The sequence below is a fragment of the Mercenaria mercenaria genome, unplaced genomic scaffold, assembly GCF_021730395.1.
Source record: "Mercenaria mercenaria strain notata unplaced genomic scaffold, MADL_Memer_1 contig_3677, whole genome shotgun sequence".
In the NCBI taxonomy this organism is placed as follows: Eukaryota; Metazoa; Mollusca; class Bivalvia; order Venerida; family Veneridae; genus Mercenaria; species Mercenaria mercenaria.
The window spans coordinates 52,195-74,931 of NW_026461839.1; the positions used below are offsets into that span (position 1 = coordinate 52,195).

A 22,737-nucleotide genomic window follows, 5' to 3' on the forward strand; every position below is an offset into this window, starting at 1 on the left:
ACATTTCGTTTTTACTTTTCTGCATTTATACATTTTTCACTTTGGAGATAGAGCAAATTTGACAAAAATAGAAAAAAATGTTAAAGGTGCATTGCTCTATCGGGAGATAGAACACTGTGAATTTACTAAATTGGACATAGAACAAGATAATATTTATTACAATTGTATATTGAAAATAGTGCGAGAGCTCTTAAACAGTAATGACAGTCACTGTACTTATTTTGAAATTAAAGAAGGATTGGATTTGGTTTTAGTATCATCAAACTGACACAATATCATAGGCCATATTGCAACTTTCAAGATTTTCTTTGAGGAGGAGGACTCCAGTTGCATTATTTTTGGCATGCGCGGATACCTGGGTATATGACTTTCTTCGTGTCAACTGGATGGCTTCCTCACATGAAAAAGCGAGGTTTCAAACAGTGGTGAGGGGCAGGTGTTCAAAGTCAGGAGATTTGGACTGATTTGCCAATGGTTTTACCATGCTGTCCGTATTGTTCAGGGTTAACTGAACTGCTACGCTATAGACAAAATTGGCTATTAAACTAGGCACATTGGTCCTACTTATTTGCAGATGGATATTCGTAAACCATATCGTAGTATTGTGTTAAACAACAACAAAAAGATTTTGAAATTTAATTACTCAGTAACCACAATAATTATTGTCAGCAACGAACAAAGATCTAAAATATTTTTTAGTCGTAACTATTCTATTTGCCAAATACAACTAGCTTTTCTTTACGCTGAGTAAGATTTTCTGTTTTGTTATCAGTTGGCATTAAGTTTGACATAATACTAAGCATTATAACAATACCTAATGACATTATCTTTGCAACTAAATATTCTCAGTAATAACTGTACACAAAACGACAGTTTTTATATTATGTTTAATTTTTGCATGTAACTGTACTTGTCAGTCATACCAGTTCTCTTTTACACAACACAATCAATGTTATATTCATGGCTCTTTTTAGCTATTAATATAGGTGGATTGTACGGCGTCCATCGTCCGTCTTCCTGCGTCAACATTGTACTTAAAATTTTTCTCCTCTGAAACTAGTGGTTACATTTATACCAAAACTTGGGTCAGTAGAATTTTGGGATAGATCTCTATCAAGTTTGATCAAATGGTTAATATTGGCCCCTTTAAGGGCAGCTACTGCCAACTAGAGCAAAATAATATATAGGAAAAACATTTAAGGAACTTCTCATGAACCGCTTGATGGATCTTTATCAAACATAGTCTGTAGCATCATTATAACATCCTCTCCCAAACTGGTTCAGATGGGGACGATTGGCCCCTCTGAGGGTTTACCAGAGCTATAATAAGGAATTCCCTTAAATGATTTTATCTCATGAACCACTCAATGGATCTTCTTCAAACTTGATTTGTAGCATCATTATAAGAATCTTCACCAAAATTGTTGTCAGGGGCACTTGGTCCTTTTCAGGGGCTGTTAGAGTTCAAAATAGAAATACCTTTAAACGACTACTCATGAACCATTTGATGGATATTCACTGGTCTAGAGACCAGTATAAGGTCCTTTCTCAAATTTGTTTGATTAAGGGCACTTTGACCCTCTTAGAGGCAACTAGAGCTACAAATAGAAATACTTTCTGGTCATGATTCGCTGGACGGATCTTCATCAGAAATGGCCGGTGGCATCATTATAGGGCTGTCTCTCAATTTTATTCAAACGGAGACTGTTTGCTCATTCTAGGGCTAAAATCAAAAATACCTTTAATGCCTACTTCTAATGAACCACTCAATTGACTGTCATCATTCTCGGTCCATAACATCATTATATTGCCTCCTCCATTTTTAACTAATTTATTCAATTAGTGTGGCCTCTTTTAGGGGCTGTTAGAGTTGCAAAATAGAGATACCTTTTACTAAATTCCTCTCTAACTCCTGAATGGGTCGTCGTAAAACCTTGTCCAGAGCATCATTATAAGGTCTTTTACCATGTTATGTCTTATATCAAATCTATTCAAATAGGGATACTTTGGCTCTTTTAGGGGCCACTAGAGTTGAAAAAGAAATAACTTTAGATGATTTCTTTCGATGGTTATGTGCTTTGGTGCGTGACAGCAAAATGATAATAAAAAATAATGAACAGGTTAAAGGATTTTCACCAAACCTAGTTAGAAGCAAAGTCAGATGGTTAAGGCTTTCTCCAGTTTAAGGACTTAGGCCCATTTAGGCCTCTTGTTAACTTTTCACATAATTCTGACAATTAAATTAAGGCTCAAAGATATTACATCGCAAATAATATGTCCCGGTCATACCTTTCATACTAATCTTATTGTATATATTCCATTTAGTGCCTGCATGTCGTTCTCAAATCTGGTGGCATACATTTCAACTTAATACTGAGTATCATAACAAGAATTCATAGCATTTATTTTGCAACTAAACATTTGCAGTCACAGCACACATGTTTCATATTTGGTACAGTTACATCATGTGATACTTTAATAGTTTTGTGGCATTGATTTTGATTCACATTAACCATTTGTAATAAGTATTGACTACTTAAAATTCTAAGAAACATATATATCTATTCTCTCTCACAAACACAATCGTTTTTTTATATTCCTCACAGTTTCTTCATGTTCGTACTTTCATTTAGTGAGTTGAATTTCAGCATTGCATTCCTTGTTTGATATCTGTCCTTGTTTTTAAGTATTTAATTTTCAATTTTCTCTGTTGTCAAGGGTTGCAAGTTTAACGATAGGATTTTTGCGTCTGGAAGTAGGGATATTGTACTGCCAGTTCTTGTAGTCTTACGAATACTGCATTCAGCAAAATATGCATAGCTAAAAAAAGTGATCAACAAGAAAATTAGTTGGCGCCTTACTGTAACTTTGTAAAGTAAAATATGTTCTGTGTTTTGGTTTCATTTCTACTGCTCTTAATAGACAATAACTTACTATCACAAATTTGCTTCTCGGAAACATGTCTGCAAATACCGTTGTTGTATTCAGTGGTATTTCTTAAGATACAGCTTCAGAATGACGAAAATAGTTTCTATCCGAAATACACATCAATACAGGTCTGTTGCAAATCTTGCATGTATTTTCTTGCCTATAGCTTAATTGACAATGCTATGTGTTTGTATACGTAATAAAATGATAAAATAACCTGTATAAACAATCTCACCTATGCATGTCGTGTAGAAAAGCATTCTAAGTATATTTCAAACATGCTACAACTATGCCTATCCGCCATATTTTGTTGTGATCACATGCGTGTAACTGTGCATTCTATTGGTTAAAATGGAGTTAGAGCAATTCTGGATTAAGTTAAATGGAGATAGAGCATTCCTTTACAAAGTCTAATGATGATCACATGATGTTAGTTTATGTGTATGATTGGTCAGAATAATTTTAAACATTACAGTGCTTTAAGTCCTGGAGATAGAGTACTTTAATCGTTACTGTTACATTCAAACAGAGGACATGGAGCAAAGTATTACGCAGGATCCTTCTCTATGACGTCAAATGTTACGTTTTCTTGCTCCAGAACGATAGAGCTCGGCGAGACAAACAAAATGATGTAAAAATCTCATTTTTTCAAAAAATGGAGATAGAGCACTATAAGAATCAGGCGACGATAGGTCAAAGTTCAAATTCAAACCATACTGAAAATAAATGTAAGTTACATGCCCAGTCACCACTGACAGGCCATCATGGGAGACATATAATTTTGTCTTTTTTTCTGTTGCCATTATGAGACCAGCTCTTCAATTGGCTCTCTTCGAAATTGTGCAGTTTCTACTTATTTTTCCCCAGTAATAGTACCTTAACCTTTGAAACCTACATTTTCTCTTCTGTTGCCATGGCAATGAAAAATTTTAATACCTTTTTCGCATGCAAAACAAAGTGAGTGGATTTAAATCCATTTTATCACTGCTAACAGTTTTATCTTTATAATTAAGTTGTGACAACAAATGATGAAAACTTACCTTATCCTACGGAAACATTATTAAACAGATTACCACATGACCTGTTACCATGGCAACTGAAAGGCTATTTTCTGTTTTCTTTACAGGAGCATTGTGAATTGTCAATTGTAACAGTGATCAGCCCATAAATGTCCAAAAATCAAAATATTGAAGCCATAACATGCAAAAAGGTTAAAAAATGCTAAACTTTAGCCCCGTTGCCATGGCAACTGAATGGCTATTTTCTGTTTTCTTTACAGGAGCATTGTGAATTATCAATTGTAACAGTGATCAGCCCATAAATGTCCAAAAATCAAAATATTGAAGCCATAACATGCAAAAAAGTTAAAAAATGCTAAATTTTAGCCATGTTGCCATGGCAACCAACAGTAAAAGTACACCTTTTTTATTCACAAATATACCAGACCAAGAATTCTTCCTCTGAACATGATTTTAAATCATACTTTGAAACGTTAACAAAAATAAAACAATAAAATATTGCTTTTTAAGAAATTTTTAGTTTCAGGATTCCAAAGAGTTATTTCCCTTAGTTAGAACCATTTCTATGACAATTCTGTTATCGGGTTATACATGTTTGAATAGCCTGATGGGTTTACATTAATATTTTAATTAAACATTTGTAACAGTAATCATTTATTATTTTGTTTTTCCAATTTATCAAAGTATACCCCCAAGACACGCTAATGCTTTCTTTCACAACAGCACATAATGCAAACATCAAATTTTCCATAAACAATTGTCCTTGCAGATTTTAATGTTTATTTTTGGAAAATACATGCACTTAGGTAAAAAAAGGCATGTACTTTATCATCATTTTGGTGGGGGCCAAAATCGGCCCAAATCCTACGTACCCCTTTGAGACCTAACAGGCTGTAATCATCTTGGTGTATGGGTATGAGTCTATATGCATCAGCAATATCTGTTTTCCTGAAAAAGCTCCTGACCTAATTTAAGTAGGAGATTAACCGCATATGAAACTGTTGCTAGATTTGGATCTTTTAAATCATTTACAGTAGAACCTTTTGGCAAACTTAAATGGTGAATAAGAATATACTGGCCCGAGTTTATGTATTGGGCACACTTGAAATTTTCCGGCAATCCGACCACAAGACAGTTCTTTTTTTTTCAACTACTTCAGAGAGTTCATGGCATGATTTTAGGTTTGTGCTGTAACAGTTTGACCGGTCTCCTAGAAAACCTAAACGAAAACCATTCTGAAAACCATCTATTATAAACATCTGATCAAAATAACCATGTAGCAAATTCTTCAGGGGCTTAAGCTTAATCGGTGTTGGAAGGAGACTGTTTATGCATGTATTTAGTAGACTGTTGTTTGGAGGGCAAATTGGGTTGCCTCCCTTGACTTTGAGTAAGTACGGATTGGGCTGCATGTTCTGTGCTCCGAAATGAGCACTGACCTGCGTGGTGTGAGCCTTTACAGAAACCAGAAATGTGTGATAATGTGCAATTGTGTGAACGGCATTCCCCTTGTCTGTTATATGGCCAACACGTATTTGGCCAAACTTTTGTGTCGGATTTAGACTGTTTAGGCTTATTCCAGCGCCTGTGACTGTACATTTGTAGTTGGATTTGTGCATGACGTAACATAATTCGTAATGCATTGCATCCCAGGGCATATCTGTTTGGGCTTTTAATATGCGGAACTGAATATCGTAATTCTGCCAAGCAGGCCCTGGACGACGGGTTGCAATGTCCTGAACTATTTCAGCATACTTCATTAAGCTGCTGTTTTGTCTGGATATTTTTCTAAGTAGATTGCCACAAACCTTAAAAAGGCGAAAGTCAATGATTCAATATTTTAGAAATTTTTTTGGACTTGGCTGTAGGGGTTATATTTATGTGACTATTGGAACCATGGCCAAACTGAAGCGTTACCTGGTTCGAACCCTGACTAGATGTGAAAGAACTGGCTGGAAGAGGTTCAGCCATATCTATGTAAGCATTATTCCAAATTTTCTTTTTCAGTTTTTTTTTCTCGATTTGAGAAGTAATTGGGGTTGAGATTGGGTTGCTAAACTGAGTGCCACCATACCCACCATTAATGATATTTTTGGAATGACTTGAAGTGATCTGTAACATATTGCCATTGCTGGAAGAATCACTGGTATCCGACTCCAAGGAATACGAGTCATCCTCTGAGTCTTCATCTCTGTCTGTGTGTTCATCTGAAGACTCTTCAAGTACTTCTGCAAAGCGTTTGTTTTGTTTTAATTGTTTTTTTCTGAGCTTGTCTTCTTGGAGGAGGAGACCTAGTATGAGCTGTTTTTCGCGACATTAGTTCTGTCTTTTTGACTTCTTACTGTGTTTACGCGAGGTAATTGTTCCTCCACAATGTTAGAGAATGGCCCCGTTCATTTTTTCTACGCTTTCTGTTCTACCATCAGGTAGTGCACTGGCTCTCTTTCGTTTCATCTGCAACATATATAGATTTCTTAATAAATATCAGTATGTAAATTTTTTCCAAGGAAATGAAATAGGTACTGGAATACTAGATTGAAATATGTTACAATCTGTAATATTCTCACGTAATTTGCACAGACTTTATCATTTAATGATATGCTTGGTAGGTATGTAACCGTTGTGTACAAAGGTAAAAGGATGCATGGCCGTAATTGTAGAATTTTTACACATACATTTGTATTTAAGCCCTCTTGCTCGGGTTCAAGAAAAAAAGTTTCACAATAATATGTGTATGTTTCGGTCTACGGGATAACAAGCAAAATCTACTGACAATAGAGTCAGCCATGTTGAATAACAAGTAGTGGTAACCCGGAAATAGCATGAAGTGCACCGGTCCTCGGGCAAGAATGATTTATGTCAATAAAAGAAAGCTGTCGGCAAAACAAGAATAAACGTATGTATTTAGGAACACCTTTATATACTTGTACACAGAGTGTATGTCAAATAAGTATTTTATTAAAGCTGAATTAACCAGTTAAATGCTAACAGTTTCTTCAATTGCAATAGACTTTGAAACCGAACAGCATGGATCCTGACCAGACTGCGCGGATGCGCAGGCTGGTCTGGATCCATGCTTGTCGCAAACCCACTATGTTGGTTTTCTCATGGCGCGGGTCATATAATACAGTTAATAAAAAAGAATAAGTAATTTTGATGCCAAAATCGCTCTGACAGCCGCATTATATGTTTTTAAAAAGGGTAGCCGACACAACCTGTTAAAACTATGAACAGGGCTCTATTACCTTACATTGTCATAATGGCCTTCTTGAAGGAGTCCACTGTACTAATGGAGACAGTTGACTCAGACAGACCATTCCAGACTGGTATTAACCTAGGAAAAAAGGAATACTTAAAGCAATCTGTATGTGGGGAAAATCTATAGTACTGGAAGGGATGACTGAGTCTGGTTCTAAGTGACCTATTTGTAATAGGGGTCAAGTATCTATCCTTTTCGATACAGACTAGATTGTTATGAATTTTGTAAAAGAAGGTTAAACTTGGGACCTCTCTTCTATGCTCTAGACTATCCAAGTCTAGTTCTGTCGGCATGTCACCCACATGACTGATCCTACGCCACCTCCTACATGCCCATCTTCCCGCAGTGCGTTACACCTTTTCAATCCTCTGTACATTCTGTTGGGTTAGTAGAATTTAGTTTTGTTTCCCCTGAATTTAGTTTTGTTTATCTGAAAATTGTCGTATACACATCACTCAAGTTTAAATACAAGAAGTTCCAAATGTGCATCCGTAAATTATGAAATAAACAGCCTTATGGGCTGTCAAATATATCAGAGCACAATGAATATTCGGAAGATAAATTATGATTAATACATGTAATCGTGAAATTTGTAAAAAACAGAAAAAGAAATGAATGCCGGAACCCGAAATGAATTAGGAGGACCACGAAGGTGCAAACAATTACATAAGTTTGATTAAATATCGTTGAACAGAATAATGAAGGAATTAATTTGCACTTTTAATATATATATATTGAATAATTTGCTGTATACATTTATATTACAAAAATAAATGTAAGAACTTAATACGTATCTGAATTCAAAGATCATTGCTCCATATATGATGGCTGCTCTGATATTGTTGCACAGTTTTCTGTTTCCCAGGGGAGATAGATGTGTACCATCCGCAGCGAAAACTGTCTGCTGACTCGATTCAGACCAAAATCCTTTCGATCTCCAAAGTTTTGCAGAAATTTTGGGAAGCTGAGTGTATAGAAGTCGATTGCATATGTCCACTCGGTCGTTGAACCAGGGAAAATGTACTGGATATTGGATTGGAATTGATGGTTGTGTCCAGTGTAAAGCTTGAATGACTATGACAAGTTTGACACCGTATTTGTTACACAGCTGCTCTGACAGACTGCAGATTTCGTCTACCATATTTTCTGGTGATTCTGTAGAGTCATACAGGTCACAAGTTTCCACCATTAGCAATACAATGTCTGGTTTAAAATCGTTAACAATTTCTAATGAGCGGTCTGACGCCACACTTTGTTTAAAAGATTTCAAATTTGCGACGAAATAATGTCCATACAGCAATATTTTCGTTGTAGCCATCTTTAATTTAGCGTGTAGACAAAGAACTTGCCCACGCGTCCTGTCCGTGTTGACCTTATTCCTTTGTTGACTAGACATAAAACCTTTTATCACAGTAAATATATGTCCATGTATAATAAGATTGGTAGTATCCGAACGATAATCACCTTTAATATCCTCTTGTTATAAATATATTTCCAAAAAGCAATGGTTAACGGTATAAATTAGATAAAATTCAAAAGCATTTTTCGTGTGTATTTTTTTCTGAAGCAAAAATTTATCTGAAAGTTGATTGGCTGATTCTGACATAGCTTAATTACATATGCATAGATTATCTATCGGCGAAGAGTCACAGTATGCGGGTCTGTATTAAATAACAAATGTTAGCGATACCGGCCCTAGGGTAGTCTTGCACATAAATATTTTCATGGGACATAAAATACATATATCATTATTAGCTACATTGTATCTGCTTGTGATGGGTCAGAGGTAGTAAGACGTAGTTTAGCTCTGAGCTTCTTTATGTTCAAAATATCGACTGCAAGTTAAGAATGCTATTAGAAATTAAATATGACCACGTATAGCTGTAGTACAATGAAAACTATGTATCCCCTACATAGTTTTCATGTCGTGCAAAGTTTTGCAATTGGTGCTTATTGTGGATGCGTACATTTAAGGGTCAAGTACATATGTTCTGTGACTGAGAACGAGATTGTCTATGACATGTTCGAATTCTGCGAAATGACCCAGAATCAACCAGCGTATAAAACGTTCAAAGAAAAACTTCACAAAATAAACTTCACAAGAAGATCTTGGTAATCAGCAGTAGCCGTCACTAATCCTGTAAGAGCTGATTATCATTTTTGCCAAAAGAAAAAAGCAGAACAGAATAAAATTATATTATTTGCATCGGCATGTTTTGTGCTTATTGCCGAGTTTAGACATATTTGGAATATTAAGATATAAGACTTTTTGATTGCCGTTTGTAATTTTTACCCAAAGAGCAGTGTTGGCCTCTTTAAATAACTAATATAAACGATTGCTTGTGTTAACAGAAAACTTACCTAAAAGGATCAACAATACTCTATTGCTTTAGCTACAATAATTGTTGCGTATTTGATTTTACCGCAATCCCATATGTCCTCACTTGCCACAGCTCCATTATAATTTCTTAACAAAGATGCAAAGTCTGTCCATGTCAGAGAAATCACGAACATGACATTAAATGCGTTCTCAGTTATTTGTTGTATAAGCGCTAAGAAACATTTAGCCATCGTGCGCTTAACATATCCACTACATAGTTTTCATGTTGTGCAAAGTTTTGCAATTGGTGCTTATTATTGGTGCGATTAGACATATTGAGGTATAGATATAAAACAAAAATATTTTTAACAGCAACAATGAGACGTTTTCTACAAGAGATGTTTAAAAAATTTCAATAAACTTTAATAATCAAATTTACGGACGTATTTTATACATAGGCTAAAACGTTTCGGAAATGCTCCACATACATCATGTTTTTCAAAATCCGGTTGGATATTTGGTAAATAATTTTGAAAAAATACAAAACTCAGTCATTTAGTGCCACATGGTCCCAAACTACCATTTAGGCCAAAAAAAGAAGCTCATAAGTCACTTTAAAAAAGTAGTGAAGTTTGCCAAAATCCTTGTTTTGCAAAAATATCCCGACTATACAGCATAGATTTAACTTCTTCAAGACATTTATCAAGTTCCTTTAAAGATATACTATGCTCAACTTTCACGTAAATATTTCATTATTTCATACTGATTTCAGTCTAGAAAATCCTCATCAAACATCTTTATGTTTATGTTCATTTGTTTTAAAAAGCAAGACAAGAGTTCACTCGAAAGAAAATAATTCACAAATTCAGAAATATTCGTGAAATATTTCACATTTGGAATGATATATATATATTTAATATATTATTTTTTGAACATTTGTTAGTTCAAGTCCCTTTTACATAGATATTTCATCATCATTGTAATATTGATTTAAATCTAGAAGGTACTCACCAAACATTCTTAACTTGGCGAAATATGTAAACTTACTCTGCATACTGCAATCACAATAACATGCCTATAACAACCATTTGTTCAAAACAAACTTTCAATTGTTTAGTGGCGTAATGTATTCATATGCTTTCACTTACAAATTTATGAGCATGTAGTATTTAAACCTTACACACTTCCCGCCATACTCACACACATGTCTATTTTATTTTTTAACAGATAATATGCGGTAATTGTTCATATATTCAAATATGAAATTTTGGCATTATGTATCTTTTATATTGTACAAATGACGTTTCATTTATTCAAAATATTATTTTGCGAGATAATTATGTATGTTTACAATATAAACTATAAAAATGATCACTTTTAGAATCAAAAGCAAGCAACTCATCACTCATTTGAAGGTATTGATAGCTTTATACTCTTTAAAATATTGTAACTATAAGAATTTTTTATTGAAAAATGTTCAGAAAAGTGAGTATGAAACAAGATTTATTTTTAATTTGTACCCATTATTACGGAAGGGCATTAGTGCCAGGTGTATGTTATTTCCTAACTCGAAATTTCGACTTACTAATCCCGAAATTTCGAGTTACTATGCGTAATTTCGAGTTACTACGTCAGTATTTTACTTATACAAAGAATATACTAATTGTGTGATATCTAACGCGTCCAGTAGACACTTATCCTCCGTATCTACTAGCTATAATGTGGCGGCAGCTGGTCATTTACCTTTACATGCAGATAATTCTAGGAGAACTATTAAAAACACTGCTCTTTACAACAGTAATTTAAAAGTACTGATTTCACCAATTAAATCACCAATTCTTAGAAAATACAACATAAAAACATCTTCTACTGAGAACGTTAGGTTTCACTCAGTCTGTAAGTGTCATTCTAATAGGTGCATGTGCTGTCCTCATCATAATTGTAACTCGACAATACGTTCTACTGTTAATAACAGAAATTTCAGTGTAAATATTCATTCAGACATTTCTTGAAATCCCTCTGATTTTATTTATGTTTTTACATTAAATGTCCATAATTGTGGTATACAGTATGTTGCACAAGCGATATGACCACTTAAAACCAGATTTCGGGAACATTGTTACAAAATTTGTAATAATAATAAATTTCGAAACTTCTCATACAATCATTTTCGTAAAACTGGACATTCGGATAAAGATGTTTTGGTTAAAGCTCTTAATCAATTGAAGTATGAGGTTAACATGACTTCTGGCTTCAAGGAAAAACTCAGACATGTCCCTGAGCTTAAATGGATTAAATTTCTACAAACCGCCTTTCCATTAGGTTTAAATGATAACTTTTATCAAAAGGGTTTATTTCAAAAGATGTCTGAATTGATATATTCTCTATCTTTTCCCCAAGAAGAAGCAAAACTCGTTCTCATGGTGATCGACGAAATGTGAATATCAAACGTAAACTTCGCAAAAGAATGACTGTAGCTGATTGCCATATTGTACTAAAACGTTCTTGTATACATGCTATGTTATCGTGTTTAACCTCTTTACCTGCTTCTTCGTTGAGGCAAGAAGTTGATAATATTTATTTGCGTACACATCCATTTTACGACACTGCTTCATTGATACAAAGTTATACACAATATTTTCATAGACATCATATTGATTCTGAAACGGATCATAAATGAAACTTTCTAAAAAAATCTTTTATAAATAAAGCAAATCGAATTTATTGATTTACCTAGTGTTTTTAGAGACCAATCTGTACTTAACTCTGTTCCTAAATATTTCAAGAATTCAGAAACACCTATTATCTGTTATAAACATAACAAACCGGTTAGAAACGATATATCTAATCACAATTAACTTGTCTCGAATTAAGACATAGAACTTAATCTTCCAGATAGTTGTAACTGTAAAGAATCTAGATACTGTTACAAATCAGCTGACCATATCATAACGAGTAATTTTAAGATTTTTAATGATAAAATAATCAGAAAGAATTTCTCCAAAAGTCAAAAATATAGAATTCCCTCATTTGTTAACTTTGAAAAATGTCTCTCTGAAATAACTCAGTCTATTGATGACTATATTAACAAGGCAGTCTGAAAGACAGCTAAATCCCCCGCCACTGCTATGGATAGTGAAAGGGTAAACCTTTGATTTTAGCTGTGACCTTGACCTTGAACTGACATGGCTGACTCATGAATTCTGCACAACGTCTTGATGAGGTGATCATTTGACCCAAGTTTCATGAAAATCCTTCAAGGGGTTTAGGAGATACAGAGCTGAAACCTTTGACCTTCAGTTGTGACCTTGACCTTGAGTTGACATGGCTGACTCATGAGTTCTTGATGAGGTGATCATTTGACCCAAGTTTGATGAAAATCCTTCAAGGGGCTTAGGAGATACAGAGTGGACACAAAATGGAAGGCTCAAACCTTCGACCCTTAGTTGTGACCTTGACCTTGAGCTGGCATGGTTGACTCATAATTTCTGCACATCGTTTTGATGAGGTAATCATTTTACCCAAGTTTTATAAAATTCCTTCAAGGGGTTTAGGAGATATAGAGCGGACACGAAATGGAAGACTCAAACCTTTGACCTGCAGTTGTGACCTTGACCTTGAGCCGACATGGCTGACTCATAAGTTCTGCACATTGCCTTGATGAGGTGATCGTTTGACCCAAGTTTCATGAAAATCCTTCAAGGGGTTTAGGAGATATAGAGTGGACGCAAAATGGAAGGCTCAAACCTTTGACCTTGAGTTGTGACCTTGACCTTGAGCTGACAAGGCTGACCTATGGGTTCTGCACATCGTCTTGATGGGGTGATCATTTGACCCATGTTTCATGAAAATCCTTTAAGGAGTTTAGAAGATATAGAGCGGACACAAAATGGAAGGCTCATAACCTTTGACCCTAAGTTGTGACCTTGACCTTGAGCCGGCATGGCTGACTTATGGGTTCTGCACATCGTTTTGATGAGGTGATCATTTGACCCAAGTTTTATAAAATTCCTTCAAGAGGTTTATGAGATATAGAGCGGACACAAAATGACAGGCTCAAACCTTTGACCTTGAGTTGTGACCTTGACCTTGAACCGACAAGGCTGACTCATGGGTTCTGCACATCGTCTTGATGAGGTGATCATTTGACCCAAGTTTCATGAAAATCCTTCAAGGGGTTTAGTAGATATGGACCGAACACGATTTTGTTACGGACGGAAGGACGGACAGACGGAAGGACGGACGCATACCATTCCTATAATCCCTTCGCCACGGCGGGGGATTAAAAAGTGGTTTCGGAAAGAAAATGCAGATCAGAACACTCACTGAATGGAAAATGAATATATTTAAAATCATTAAACTCGAGTTAAATTTTATGAATCAAACCCTTCCTTATTACCTCCTAAACCCAAGTTTTTACTTCGAAGTTTAAAGAAAGTTTTATTCAAGGTACACACACGGATTTTGTTGTCACTCCTGCAGACGGGGCTTCTAGCGATATTATTATTATATGACGCATTTACTACACAAAAATATTACAAAATGAACTGAAACATACAAAAACTTACCAGTTATCACAACTAGAGAAACCTCCAGGTATCTTGATGATATTTTAAATATGGACAACCAATATTTTTTCGGAAACGGTGATATATATTTTACCCAAAAGAGTTACAGCTTAACAAAGCTAATGCTTCAGATTTAGAAGCGTCATTTTTGGATTTAAATTTAACAATTGTCAATAATAATCTAGAAACGAAAATATATGAAAGAATGGACAATTTTAATTTTGAAATTGCCAACTTCCCCCATGTTGATGGAGATGTCCCTCGAGCAACATCATACGGTGTCTACATTTCACAAGTTTTTCTATTTTCAACAGATCAAAGATAGATTATTTTAATGATAGAAATCTTTATATCACCAAGAAATTGTTACAACAGGGTTACCGTTATCTTAAGCTACGGAAAGCTTTCAGTAAATTTTACTACAGATCGTCGGAACTGTTAGAAAAATACAATACCAACCTAAAAACACTTTTAAAGCTTGGACTTACACACCCGGAATACTATGGAGATGTAGTTTATAAAATTCTGAAATTCAATATAGCCCTTATTTTAATCAAATATTTGTAAAATGGTTTAAATCTAGAGAGGGTACGACGCGAAAATCGTGAAGCACAATGCATGTTTAGCGATTGACCCCTCTACAGTTAATTGCTACGCTTTCCTGTTTGATGGTGCGATGACTAATAAAGTGTAAGAATCCATGTTGCTTTTCTCCTAAATCCTACATACAACGGACGGAGTGAGTCGAGTTTTGTCTGACAGTTTTCGTAGTCGTGTGGGTGCGTTTGTACGCTTGTGAGTCTAAAACGGTGCCGCACTGTTCTCTTTTATCTTACGTTTTCGTTTTTCTATGTTATGTAGTTAGGTGTGGTTGTGTGTTTATCTTTGGTACATGAGTGTTTGTGCTTTTGTGGTTTGCGTTGTAGTGTGACTGATTTTAAGGAACGTAGCATTCCCTCTGTATATTCATCCCTGTTCTACTTTACCCTTCAAATTTCCCCCAATACCCCCTTTTACCCCTTACCATTTCCTTCCCCTCTATATTTGGCATAAATTAACATGTACTTATTAGATGTTTGAAGCAACGCGTCTGTAACATTTTTCCATTACAGTTTCTTTTTGTTGTTGGCCTACTTTGTAAATTTGTAACTCTGGGTCTGTGGTTTTGATGTTCAGTGCTTCCGAGAAATCTACCCTTACCTATTATCTTTTGTGTTACTACTCGAAATTTCGAATTAATATCTCGAAAATTCGAGTTACGTTTCTTGAAATTTCGAGTTACTAAGTAAGGTCATGTACTGGAGGGATATTGTAATTACGTGGTCAAAACATTTACCACACAATAAAACATGTCGTGTACAATACACATACTTTTAGCTCAAAAGTAAATAGAACCAGTAGGAAGTGACAAAAAAGCAGTAGTAGCTTGGGTTTGAATAAACATTTGCTAAAACTTGTAGTCATATTGAAAATTTAATGGCGTAATCAAGCAAACTCTTTAGCAGGGCTACCGCTATCATAAAAGGCGTATAATATTATGAAACGGTGTTTTAAAATATGGTTTTTAACATATGAATTTGAAAACTCTCCTGAGCTTTAACAAAGCCTAACGTTTTGGAAATATTCTGGCTAATGGCAATTTTCTCATTGTATTTGAAACAATAATTTAAAAGATTTATTAAAAGATGTTTATCCCGAGTACTAAGAGACACATCGCATGTCTGGTGTTCAGCCCGACTACGGTTGGACGCTAATCTTTCATCTATGGTTGTGTCTGATGGAACGGTTTGCAACCTTTACTCGGTTATGTTAAGATTTACTTCTTACAAGATCATTTCCATTTTACAATGTATATACTGTGGCCTTATTGCGCGTGATAAGGATTAACTTTTAACACAATGACAGCTCGCAGATCAGATTTTAGTTCATTAATCACTGCTTTTATTTCTATTTGTTTTGGGTATAACATTCTGATAATTCTTACAAATACTACTTATTTGTTTACATGTTTAGATTGTTGTTGGTGTTTACTGCTCTAGCTAATATCGTTACGTCCGATTGTTTTAAGTTTTGGCATAAATGCCCACGTGGAAAGATACTGCAATAAAGTATACGAAAACTCTGGTAAACACTTATTTTGGTCGATTAAAAATTCTGGTGAAATCCTGGATAAGTTGAAAATTAATAATTACAAGGTATCTACAGTCAGTACATACGATTTTTCTACTTTGTATACCACTTTACCACATAACTTAATAAATGACAAATTAACTGCCCTAATTCAAAAGACTTTTGCCAGAGAGAATGCTATATTTATTGCTTGCAATTTTGATAAAGCTTTTTTTACTAACAATATTATTAAACATTATACAATGTGGACCTGTGACGAAGTTTGTAAAGCCCTTTCCTTTTTATTGAACAACATTTACATCAGGTTTGGGAATGCAGTTTTTAGACAAGTTGTTGGTATTCCCATGGGAACAAATTGTGCACCCCTTGTCGCAGATTTGTTTTTATATTGTTATGAAAGAGACTTTATGTTGAGCCTCTCTCCAGATACGCAGGCAGATATTATAACGGCATTTAATAATACATCACGCTATCTAGATGATATTCTTAATATGGATAATCCGTTTTTTGGTCAATTGGTGGGTACTATTTATCCTAGGGAGCTTCAGTTAATTAAAACTAACAATTCGGATACTGATGCTTCGTTTTTAGATTTACATCTCTCTATTTATGACAATTTTATACATACCAAAATTAATGACAAGAGGGATGATTTTAATTTTAGTATTGTAAATTTTCCCCATTTGGATGGGGATGTACCTCAGGCTACATCTTATGGGGTATATATTTCTCAATTAATTCGGTTTGCCAGAGCGTGTAGTCATGTCAAGCATTTCAATGAACGTAATCAATATATTACAGGTAAACTTCTTCAGCAAGGCTACCGTTATTACAAATTGCGTAAATATTTTGCTAAATTTTATTATCGTAATTCTGATTTAGTTTTAAAATTCAATAGTAATTTAAAGACACTTCTGCGAGAAGGTATTTCTAAACCCGTTTTTTATGGGGATGTGGTTTACAAACTTCGTAAGATCTTGGGTCACGGTAATTTTCCAAATGTATTTGGAAAGATTATCAAACGTTTTATTAAAAGAGGTTACGACCCAACTGTTTTGAGACATACCGCATGTTTAGTGTTCAACCCGTTTACAGTTGGACACTACGCTTCCCTCTTTGATTGCGTCTGACGGAAGAGGGGGAGGACTCTATGATAAGCAGTTTTTAAATCCTACCAGGACTGAACTGTTTTGATATTTGTCTTCTGGCCTGTTTCGTCGGGCCCTTAAGGGTGTTTCTCTTGTTGCTCTGTCTTCTGAAAAGGCATTGAGTACATACGTTTTTGGTTCTTAAGGTTTGTTTTTTATATATTTATACACGAGCATTTTTGTGTTTTACATGCCATGCCTTTTTGTTTCCATTACGTGTGTAAGAGATTCACCTGGAGGGGATTACTTTTATTTACACTGTCCCATGTCTTTGGCACATGGTGGGGGTAAGAGTGAGGTTAGGTGCACCATAAACCGGTTTAAGCTCCCCAGTGGTGTTTTTGCCACTGACCGTTCCAAGGCGGTGCCCCACTGTGTTCCTTTGTTTGTTTGTTTCGTCTTATGTGTTGGCTTTGTGTGCATGTGTGTGTTGTTCGTTTTGTCCTTATGTGTTGGCTTTGGGAGTGTGTCTGTGTGTGTGTGTGTGTGTGTGTGTGTGTGTATGTGTGTGTGGTGCACGCTTCTGCGTGCTGGGGGTTTCGTTTTGAGGAGGCTACGTTTTTGGTGCGTGGCATTCCCTGTTTGATAATTTTCTTTGTTTTTTTGTTTACTATAATTACCTGTAAGGTATTGTGAAGTTCTCAACAGAAATTTATCTGGCTGACCTTAATTATATTGGTATTGTTTTCGATGGACTTTTCATTAGTTGGTCAAAACTTTAAAAACTTTGTTTACATAGTCAGCAGATTGTTGTTACTTAGAACTTTAGCAAAATGAATCACAGTCTAATGTTCTGTCTATTAGATTTGACCGTAACTTTTTTGTTTGTTTCATTAAAAAAAATACCCGATGGTGAAAGAGTCTACATTTGTTGTGTACGGTTATATAAACACGTAAAGGAGGTTGACACATTGAAATGGTTTTAAAATTGCTATGAATTCTTTGAAATACTTGTAAACATGTTATGGCAATTCACTTTCGTAAAACGGGTATAAATACTCAAGAAAAATGCTATGAAAGAAGCTCTGCAACATAGAGATCAAAAAGGAGGACTATATTAGGAAGAGGATGGATCCGGGAGGATAAGATTGGACACTTATAAATGTTTTACAAAAATGTAATAGGGTAACCGAACAATATCAGGTCGGGTAAAAGAAATATGGTAGATTTTGAAAAAAGTTGTAACGTTAATGCAATAAAGAACGTTTTGGCTTAGAAGTCAAAATTAAAGTTTGGCGTGTGACAAAAACTGTGTAAGAGACTAATGTATATACATCTGAATCAATTCTAAGCATAAAGTTAGTTTATATAAAGCCGTGTGTGTTAAATACTGCTGACATTTTTAATGCATGCAGAGAAGCATATGGTGTTAAACAGTTGGTGGGGTCAACTTTTAATTAAACTGTCCTGTGAATTATGATGTAATAGGTTTCTCAGTTAGGCCAGGTGCTCATCATGAAACGGTTTAAATTCCTCATGGGTGGTTTTCCACTGTCTCTGTTCATATGTGACCGGTGCCACACTGTTTCCAATTATTTATCTGTATTGTTGTAGTTGTTTACAAGATTTACTTCATCTATGTATGTATATTAATATATTTTCCTTTTGGGTATTTGTTCTGTTTACATATGATATTTTCAGGTGGTGAGTTGTAGAAACAGATTAGCACATTCGCCAACTAACTGCGTAAAAACACAGGACGCTGAAAAGAATTTCGAAGTACTAGAAGACCTTCTGAAAACATTTGATCATGTACCAGCTTGCGTGCAGGCAATAAAGAAAATTAACAAGGTAAGTTTAAATTTTGATAATTTGTGTTTTTCTTATTCAAGAGATATGGCATATTTATTACATATTATCAAAAAGAAACAAACGTTTCTGAAAAAAGACACAAAGTGTTATTTAGCATTATGTTTCTTTCATTAATCAGTGGCTTATTTCAGAGGTTACATCCTGACCGCGATCAGCAAAGTATCAATTACAATGTCTGCGTACATCATATAAAGAATGTTTCGTTGCTAAGTTTCAATTTACATGCTAAATCTCCATAGTGTTCCACATGTACAAGGTTAAATTCAAAAACCCGTTAACCGAGACTAGCGAAGTCGCTTGTATAATTTATTTGACATTGTGATAGAAAGCTGTAAACCAACATTAGGCAAAACTGTTGTTTAATTTAGATAGAAAACCGTAAACCGCATTCAGATAAACCAGTTTTTGATAAATTTTAGTGACAGGGGCCAATTTCCTATTGCGGCACGTTTACGTTTTCAGAATAAAAGAGGTAGATATGTTTAAAGACATTGATATTCAACTGCTTTTTATCATGTTTGTAAAACTAGCAATTCCTGTGAATAACTATAGAAAATTTAAGTGGAATCCAGTGGGAATTTCAGCGGGAAAATTTTTCGGGATTCCCAGTGCCTTCCGGTAGGATTCTCAGTGGGAAATGTTGGTTTTCCCAGCGGGATCCCACTTGATTTCTCATCGGGAATCCCGGATTTCAAGTGGGCTTTCCACCGGGAATTCATATGGGAATTCCGGTTGGATATACCGGGATCTCAGCGGGATATACCGGGATCCCGAAAAATTTTCCCACTGAGATCCCGGTAAGATTCCACCGAAATCCCGCAGGGATCCCAACTGATTTCAGTGGGATCCAGGTATATATAGACTGTGGGAATAACCGGGATCATAGAGCGTTTTTGGTTGTAATCCCGCTGAATTATAGCGGGATCCAAACAAAAATAACGCAACAAAAATCTGGTGAAATCAGCTATTATATAGAGAAATAAATGTTTTTGTACAGGTTTTAAAGTTAAAAGGTTGCAAATTAACACCAAAGGGGGGGGGGGGGGTGGGGGTCCCAGTTAGGTGTCTGCGCAAAATGTTTTTTGATTTTATTTATACTTTGTGGTAATATACCTACATGTATTAAGCTTCATTAACAAGTATTGTTGTTACTAGTTTTGACTTACTTTTATAGATATTCACATTTAAAGTGGGTGGGGTAATCTGACATGTGACCAGCCAGGAACACAATTTTGTTATTTTTTTAAAAATGGTTCTAACATTTTTTACCTGAAACTTTCATGATAAAATAACTATGCAATGGACATTCACACAACATGTTGCATTTTAAATTGTACTGAATACTTTTTTCATTACAGAGCCACGAAGTGGTCTAATCAAATTTACTGATTTTCAATGGACGAACTTTACCAAAAAGCTAAAACATTTTTCATTAGTTGAGATATTAAGGTGTTATTTTCAGCAGATATTGTAAACTAAATAAACATTAAAATGACAGTATATCAGTATACTCTGATTAATATTGGAAGAGTGGTACACACTCAAACTGGGAAAAAGTGGGTGGGTAAATAAATATTCGAAGCAACACTACAAAAATTGTGCAGTTGTTAAGAAATGGCCTCAGATTGTCTATTACTATCTTAATTTTATTAAATACAGCATTGATTGATAAATTTTAACAAAAAAATTCCCATCTTATACATGTGTGTCATGGAAAAAGCATGGACCTTGAACATGACATGTAGACAAACCAAATTAACCCTGAAAGCTCAAAGTATTTAACAAAATGTTTTGCCTGAGGCAGTATATTTTGAGGAAAGCTATTGTTTAAATTAACTTTAAATTTTCTGCATTGATTTTTCCATGGCACACATGTATAAAGTCTTATTAAAGTGAAAAAAAAATTGTTAAAATTTATCAACCAAGTCTGTATTTAATAATAACACAGGATGTGTCCCCCTCCCCACCCCTCTACCCCTCGCATGGTACATTTGTCACAAATAAGGGGAAATAATTCAAATGTTTGCAGTCTTAATGGGGTATAGCCTCAAAAAACTATGAAAAGGATTCATTATTCTATACCATATACTTTATGAGCATCACAAACAAAAAATCCACTATTTTAGCTATTTCAAGGGCCATAACTCTGTAATAAATGCTAAAATTATCAAGAAGTGCCATGTGTGCAAAGGTCACATTATGATAAAGACTCAAGCAAGGTTTCATGAATTTACATTTAAATACTTCTGAGTAAGGCACCGAGAATACTTCTGAGTAAGGCACATAATTAGGTAAAAATGTGCATTGATCAGTTACTATTTCAGGGGCCATAACTCTGGAAATAGGGGGCAAACCCAGATAAAAATAGTATATGCGCAAGTTCATATCATGATAAACACTCATCAATTTATATCAAATACTTTTTGAGCTAGGCATGTCACAAGGTGAAAATGTTCATTTTTGACTATTTCAGGGACCATAACTCTAGAAATAGGGCGCGGACCCAGATTAAAAATAGGAGATGCGCAAGTTCATATCATGATTAAGACTAATGCAAGGTTTCATGAATCTATATCAAATACTTTTTGACCTAGGCGTGTCACTAGGTGAAAATGTGCAATTTTTACTATTTCAGGGGCCATAACTCTAGAAAACGTGGCGGGGCCAGACGAAAAATAGAAAATGTGCAAGTTCATATCATTATAAAGACTCATGCAAGATTTCATCAATTTATATCAAATACTTTTGAAGCCAGGCGTGTCACAAGGTGAAAATGTGCATTTTTTACTATTCCAGGGGCAGTAACTCTAAAATTAGGGGGCGGAGCCAGACGAAAAATAGAAGGTGTGCAAGTTCATATCATGATAAAGACTCTTGCAAGGTTTTCATTTATTTATATCAAATACTTTTTGATCTAAGCGCGTCACGAACTTCGGACGGACGCACAGACGGATTGACGGACGGACGCACGGACAAATGCAAATCTATATGCCCCAACCACTCATGGTGGCACAATTAAGATAGTAATAGACAATCTGAGGCCATTTCGTAACAACTGCACAATTTTTGTAGTGTTGCTTCGAATATTTATTTACCCCACCCACTTTTTCCCAGTTTGAGAGTGTAGCACTCTACCAATATTAATCAGAATATACTGATATACTGTCATTTTAATGTTTATTTAGTTTACAATATCTGCTGAAAATAACACTTTAATATCTCAACTAATGAAAAATGTTTTAGCTTTTTGGTAAAGTTCGTCCATTGAAAATCAGTAAATTTGATTAGACCACTTTGTGGCTCTGTGATTAAAAAAAGTATTCAGTACAATTTAAAATGCAACATGTTGTATGAATGTCCATTGCATAGTTATTTTATCATGAAAGTTTCAGGTAAAAAGATAGAACTATTTTTAAAAGAATAACAGAAATTGTGTTCCTGGCTGGTCACATGTCAGATTACCCCACCCACTTTAAATGTGAATATCTATAGAAGTAAGTAAAAACTGGTAACAATAACACTTGTTAATGAAACTGAATACATGTAGGTATAT

The 22,737-nt window shown here is 34.9% G+C and overlaps 1 long non-coding RNA gene across 1 annotated transcript; it reads right to left on the minus strand.

Moving 5' to 3' along the window:
- Positions 1–1,942: 1,942 nt before the first annotated feature.
- Positions 1,943–8,758, minus strand: LOC128553291 (uncharacterized). Its single transcript, XR_008369310.1, has 3 exons — positions 7,455–8,758; positions 6,026–6,401; positions 1,943–2,820 (listed from the first exon to the last, which is right to left on the minus strand). It is a non-coding gene; the product is annotated as an uncharacterized LOC128553291 (long non-coding RNA).
- Between the last annotated feature and the right edge of the window lie 13,979 nt (positions 8,759–22,737).